Source organism: Podarcis liolepis (genome assembly GCF_965112155.1).
Source record: "Podarcis liolepis genome assembly, chromosome: 1".
Lineage (NCBI taxonomy): Eukaryota > Metazoa > Chordata > Lepidosauria > Squamata > Lacertidae > Podarcis > Podarcis liolepis.
In genome coordinates, this window is record NC_139554.1 from 110552823 (window position 1) to 110559913 (window position 7091).

Sequence of the window (7091 nt, forward strand, 5' to 3'; positions counted from 1 at the left end):
GAACAGAAATCGTGCTCCGGCGGCGCAGCGGCAGCTGGAGGCCCCATTAGCTAAAGTGGTGCTTCAGGTTAAGAACAGTTTCAGGTTACGTACGGACCTCCGGAACGAATTAAGTACTTAACCTGAGGTACCGCTGTATTCTGAAATCACGTACTTAAAAAAAGAGGAAAAGAAAACCTTTTGATTATAGTAGAAAAATGGTGACTCTTGTGAAAGATCTGGAAAGGACCCTCGATATTCTTTCTGTGTGGAGCGGTTGTTGTTTGGGTGTGATTTGAGAGACATCTGTTTTGCCCCACTTTCCCATGACAGGTGTGAGCTGTCAGTTTGCGAGCTCACTTCACAGGAGAGAGATGGCAGGCAGAGACACGGGTACCTAGTCAAAGTACGGGCCATGACAGCAATCATTAGCTGCCGACAAACTTTCATCACAATAACCAGGTTTGCCAGAGCTCAGAAACAGTTCCCCTTCTAATCTCCTGTACTCCCACAGAGTTAGAATTCCGGAACACTAGGCAGAAAATAGATAAAGAAAGCAAGCCACAAAGGGGCTATTCCCGTATGTACTTATGCTCATAACTCCAACATTCACTTGCTGGAGGAACATGAAGCCATTGGTGGGATGGGGGAACCAGCACTCTGAGTTGCCCTGTGCTTCTGAGAAGCACAGTGTGACAGGCTTCCCTCTCAAGCCTGGGGCTGCAGAGGGAGTAGGGGATCTCCCCAGCGCTTGTCCTGTGCTTGGGGAATCCCTGGAGATCCTAGGGTACAATGCCAGAGAGGGCTGATTCTTGCTTCCCACTGCAGCGCCAAGCAGGAGATGTACAGTTGAAGCAGGGGATCCTCTACCCAGGTTCTGGGATTTGGAGATGACACTTGCCCAGGGGAATCAGTAGGCGATGGGCAAAGGGAAGCATCCCTTGTTATTGATTGTTTCTGTGATGTTAACATATGAGAGTGCTGGAGGTGAAATAGTTAAACAGGTTACCCAATCAGAACCCAGGGGGTGGAGTCAGAGGGACTATAAAACCAGCTCTGGAAGGTGTGAAGGGAGAGTTCGTTGGGAGTTGGGTGGTTGGTTGGAGTAGGAGTAAATTGGGAAAGAGTCTGTGGGTAGGTTGAGTTAGTGTAGCGATGGAATAAGCTGAGTCAGGAACAGTTAGGAGCTAGGAAGACAAGTAAATATCTGAGAGGTGGTTTAGTGAGTGAGAACAGGTAGCAGAGGTTATAGGTCTGGATAGGCAGCCCATGATTGTAATTGACTGAGACCGTTTATGAAACCACACGCTTGTTAAACTGCAATAAATAAACAGAAGTTGATGTTCCAATTTAACCCTGGCTGGAATCAGTATTTTACCAGGTAGGGCCTGGGTGGTGGCAGCGAGAAATAAAGTGGTGGCACAGGGATCAATAGACGGTGAAACGTCCGGGGACCCTGTGTGATCGCCACAGTTTCCTACTTCAGCCCTACAAGGCCAGCACAGTGTTGGAAGCCCTCTGTTCATCTTGTAATGTGTTCTGTTGGGCACCGTAGCTCAGCATCGTGCCCTGTGAGTGACAGAAGCCTTCCAGGGTGTCTCCAGTTGAGGGCTTTGTAAGTACCTGCCACCTGACCCTTTATAACAGGAGGTGCCGGGGATTGAAGCCAAACTCTTCACGCAAACCACGTGCTCCACCGCATTCTCTCTGCTTGAAACTCCACTTGCAACTCCACTTGGAAAGATGCTTTTAAGATGAGGAGCAAGAGCAGAGAAACGCAAACACACCCTCTCTAGAGCTGCTGGTGCAGAAGCTGGAACCGTGAAGTGCCCAGGCCGAAGCGAGTCGCAGGCGGCACACACTCCACTCTGCCACATTCAGCATAACTTTAATCCTGAGCGGTTAACATTTCTTTGTAACCCTACCTCAAAGTATCAGGCAGTTTATAAGGGGCACCATTGAAAATAGCCCTGTTCCCCATAATCCTTTGTTAATGACTAGGTACAGTAGATCTGTTTTAATAGTCCAAAGTTCATGAAGCGGAGGCTTCAGATTACACTATGATTTATGGTTATTTTATTCAGGAAATGGTAAAAAAAGTCAGCATGTGTAATCTTGATTCTATGAACTTGTCTGTCCTGTCAGTGATTATCTGTCCAGTTCATTTGGATATTCCAGCTATTGCAGCAGAGGTAATTGTTGCAGGTGCTGTCCACATTATACAGGCTATGAAATTATTATTATTATTATTATTATTATTATTATTATTATTATTATTATTATTACAATTTATATACCACGCTTTATCAAAAGATCCCAGGGCAGTGTACAACAATAAAAACTCATTGCAGAACATCAGTTTTAAAAACATAATAAAAAACATACTGACGGACAGCCTAATAATAAAATAGTCATCATTACATTCCTATGACAGTATAGTGGAAAAGGAGCTTCTTTGCCCCACTGCAGTTCTGAAGGTTTTCACAAATCAAAAACAACAGTGCAACCCGTAAATAATGGTGCAATTCCATATATTGTCCACCTTTAGCTAATCTTAGAGCAACTTCCACCACCTAAAGCAGGCTTCCTCAAACTCAGCCCTCCAGATGTTTTTGGCCTACAACTCCCATGATCCTTAGCTAGCAGGACCAGTGGTGAGGGATGATGGGAATTGTAGTCTCCAAACATCTGGAAGGCTGAGTTTGAGGAAGCCTGACTTAAAGTTTAGGGCAGGGGTCGGCAAAGTTTTTGTGGCTTGGGCCGGTTCACAGTCCCGCAGATGCCACAGTGGGCCGGAGTGCGCACATACGCATACACTATTTCTGGCGCTCCTTCCGGTGCAGAGGAGGCATGCGCAGCTTCCCATTGGGTGCAGGTACAAATCATTTAATCAAATCCCCGCATTCCTCAAACCCACCCACACAGCCCTAGGAAAGATTTGACACTTCTCTTCCTGGATTGTCTCAAACCACATTTTTTCATCCAAACGTGACAAACATAGCCTTCTGATTGCGTGTTCAGACCTTTAAACCTCTCCCTTAAATAAATTCAGACAAGATTCAAATTTTGTTTGGTTTTTGGCAGAATTTAGGCCACAACTTTATTGATTACAGCAAGTGAGTGGTTGCATAAGCTCTGGTTTGACTAGCTCCCTGCCCCGTTGCAGGCAGCACTGACCCAAGGCACCAGCGTAGGTCAGCCTAGGGTGAACACCTGGATAAGCAGAAAGCCAGGAACAGGCTATCTCCGCCACCCAAATGCCCCCCTGGACTCAGGCATGGGCACAACTCCCTCTCAGGGGTTGACCGAACCATTGAGTCCCTGGATTCCTTTAACGGAATACCCTTCACATAGGGATGGTGAGAGCGTTCTCCCATCCCTATCACTTGAACCAGAGCCTATCCGCAACCTTACAAGTTGTGACGATTTGCTATGCGGCAGGCGAAACCCAAATGGCACCAGCCAATCAGCCATGGGGAAAATTCCTGCCGTGCCCCTGTCCCAACGACAGATGACGGCATAGCAAGGTCAACCGTGCAGCCTGATGCACACACCGAAAGAGAAAGCTCTGGGTCATGTGCATAGGTATATATAGGTCCCTTGATCCGTTTAGCTTGCGTCCCATTGGCCTGATTGACTCCAGCATCAAAGGGACCTACCAATTGGGTGTTGTGGCTATTCAATCAACCCACCCACAACACAGGGTTTGGTTGCCAGGTCTCACCGCAACACGTGCCCTCTTTAACGGAGGACCTGCTATACCAGTTGCTGGAAACCACAGCAAGGAAGAATGTTGTTGTGCTTTGGTCCTGTTTATGCACATCTCATAGGTTTCTGGTTGGCCACTGTGAGAACAGGATGCTGCACTAAATGGGCCATTGGGCCTGATCTACCAGGCTTTTCTTATATTCTGGGCAGTATTGGCGTAGCACTGCTGTGAAGAAAAGGTTGAAACTGAAGGATGGATGTAGTGAACTGGAGCTGTTCCTTGGGCTGTTCCTAGTCAGACAAATTAAATGAGACCCAATCCTGACATGGAAATTAAGGTTGTGCCTTAGTTTCCTATCAAGCAGACGAATAATTACTGTAGGGCTCATTAATTTGTTGCCGTTTTGAGGAAGGCACCAAATTAGATAGCAGATATTCAAAAGATTTGTGTGGGGCTTGTGAAGACGCTACTCTCTATCTTTGCTGAAGACATTAAGCAAAAGAGGGGAAAGTTACGGTAATATTTTTACATCTGCTCGTTTAGATTTACGACAGAGCTGTTCTGCTATCACAGCACTTACTATAGCATGGTAATTTTAATCCACTACTGTCAAAGTGCCCAAAAATGATGCTGCTTTAAAAAGAGTTATTAGGAATGTGTGAGCCAGCAGAAAAAAAACATTTGTCAGATTGGAAAACCCATTCAAACAATTTATTACATCAGCAACTAATTCATGCCTCTCCGCTAGAGTAAAGCAAGCCTTTGAAAGTGTTTAGGAAATTGTGTGTGCCTACAACACGTGATTGATACTCACATTTTTATTTGCTCACATAGGAGGCTGAAAATATATGAGAATACTAATGGGGAGTAAACTCAGCTCCTATTTAACCACAAAAGAATGGCTATATTTATGTCGTAGCTTATATGTCTGCCTCCGTGGCAGAAAAGTTAATATTTCATTGGGAAGCTTGCTCACTTTGTTTCGAAAGATATTTCTCCCATCTTGAAGAGGAAGGTTTATAGGTCTGTTTGCTTAAATTGCCTATTGTTCTTCATGGGTATGTCCTTCAAATATGTGTCCTTGTCTGAGGGACACATATTTAATATTTCTATCTCACATACACAAAATGCCCAACCTCAGCCCCTGCACCAGCAACTGGATGATAAAAAAGGATGTGTTGACCTTTAAGAAACCATCCTAATTATCTCAAGGTGCAAGAGATAATGGCATTTATTTGTCTGAAACCTTTTGTTGTCTTCTCAGGGGAAAAGCTGGGTTTTGCAGGATTTGCTGGTGGAAGATCTTGTTATCTGAAAAAAAGGTGACTCAGTTCCCTAAATGAAGGTAGGGGTCATCCTTCCCTTAATGGATTACTCCACATGGTGCTTGAGAGAAGAGAGTCTGGTTCTTTTATGCTTATCGTGTCCGGGTGGGTGGGAACCTGCTGATAAATAGAAAATCTCTTATCTTAAAAGCTGCACTGTCAGGAAGGAGACAGGTACCATTTCTGTTTTCACACTGCACTTACTCCGAAGCTATTGCATTAACTTCTCTGGAGATTGTTTTGATTTATTAAAAAAAAAAAAGGCCTTCGGTAGTATATTGAATCCCTTGCTTTGCCAGAAGAATAGAGCTTTTGGAACTGGGCAGGTTCATGGGGAGAAAAATGTAGACTTATACAGGTCTGTCGGAGCATGGTGGTGGGAAGCCCTCCAGATGTTGTTGGACTTGTCAGAACATAAGAAGAGCCTACTGGATCAGGCCAATGGCCCTTCTAACCCAATATCCAGTTCTCACAGCAGCCAAGCAGGTGCCTATGGGAAACTGGCAAGCAGTATCTGAGCACAAGGGAACTCTCCCGTCTTGCAGTTTCCAGCAACTGGTATTTAGAAGAAGAGCCTAGCCCCATTATGGCTAGTAGATCTTGCAGGATGCGCTGTGGTCTAAACCACTGAGCCTCTTGGGCTTGCTGATCAGAAGGTCAGTGGTTCGAATCCCCACAACAGGGTGAACTCCCATTGCTCTGTCCCAGCTCCTGCCAACCTAGCAGTTCAAAAGCACACCAGTGCAAGTAGATAAATAGGTACCACTGTGGCGGGAAGGTAAACGGCATTTCCATGTGCTCTGGTTTCAGTCACGGTGTCCTGTTGCACCAGAAGTGGTTTAGTCCTGCTGGCCACATGACCTGGAAAGCTGTCTGTGGACAAACGCTGGATCCCTCGGCCTGAAAGAGAGATGAGCGCCACAACTGCATAGTCGCCTTTGACTGGACTTAACAATTCAAAGGTCCTTTACCTTTTTTCCTATGTAGACATTGACAGCTTGATCCTCCATGAGTTTGCCCATTCCCCTTGGGAGCGAGTTTCATTGTTTAACTATGAGTAGTGCAAAGAAGTACAACTCGTCTTTATCTTCCAACGTTCAGCTTCATTGGAGGCCCACTAGTTCTAGTGTTATGACAGGGGGAGAAAAACCTTTCTCCATCCACTTTCTGTTTGCCATGAATAATTATATAAAATTCTAGGATGCCACTTCAAATTCACCTTTCCTCTAAAGCCTCAAATGCAGCAACCTTTCCTCAACGGTGTGTGTGTGTGTGTGTGTGTGTGTGTGTGTGTGTGTGTTACTCCATTCCTACGGATAATTTTGGCTTTTCTTTTCTTTTCTGACTCTACAATATCCTTTTTGAGGTCAGGCAGCCAGAACTGTACACAGTATTCCAACTGCAGTGGCACAATAGATTTGTATAACAGCATTACGACGTTGGCAGCTTAATTTTCTCTTCCTTTCCATTCTCTCCTTTCTATGAGAGCTTCGCTGAGGTGGAAAGTACAGGGTCGAAAGGCTGAAAATGAAGGAATGAATGAAAAGATGAATGAAGAAAATGGCAGCTTCTAAAAACATGTGTGGGTAGAAATTGGTCAATTCCAGAAGGTTCCCAGGGTCAGATTTTGAAACCCAGAGTGGAATTCAATATTGTGCTAAGTGTGGTATGTACATGGAGGACAAAGTGTCCTTGCACAACATGATTTCCCCCTCCCTCCTCTACCTGTGCTTCCTATAAACTTGTTCTGGGACCTTAAGTACACTTGGAGAAGTCTCAGAGTGAAGGCAGCGGGAAGTCCCATTGTGCAAGCAGACGTTGTTCCACACACACAGCAACGCAGTTGACTCCCGCCCTCAGTGTCCAGCTCTTCAATTTTTAGAATCTGCCTACAACTTGTGGCTCTCTGTAGATTTTGTAATAAGTCAATGGAGGCCTGTTACAACTCAGTCTGCAAAGTTTTAGGGAATGTGCACACCATAAAGTACTTTAAAGCACAGGACTTCCCCTAGACAATCCTGGGACCTGTAGTTACCCTGTCACAGAGCTATAATTCCTAGCACCCTTTATAAACTGCA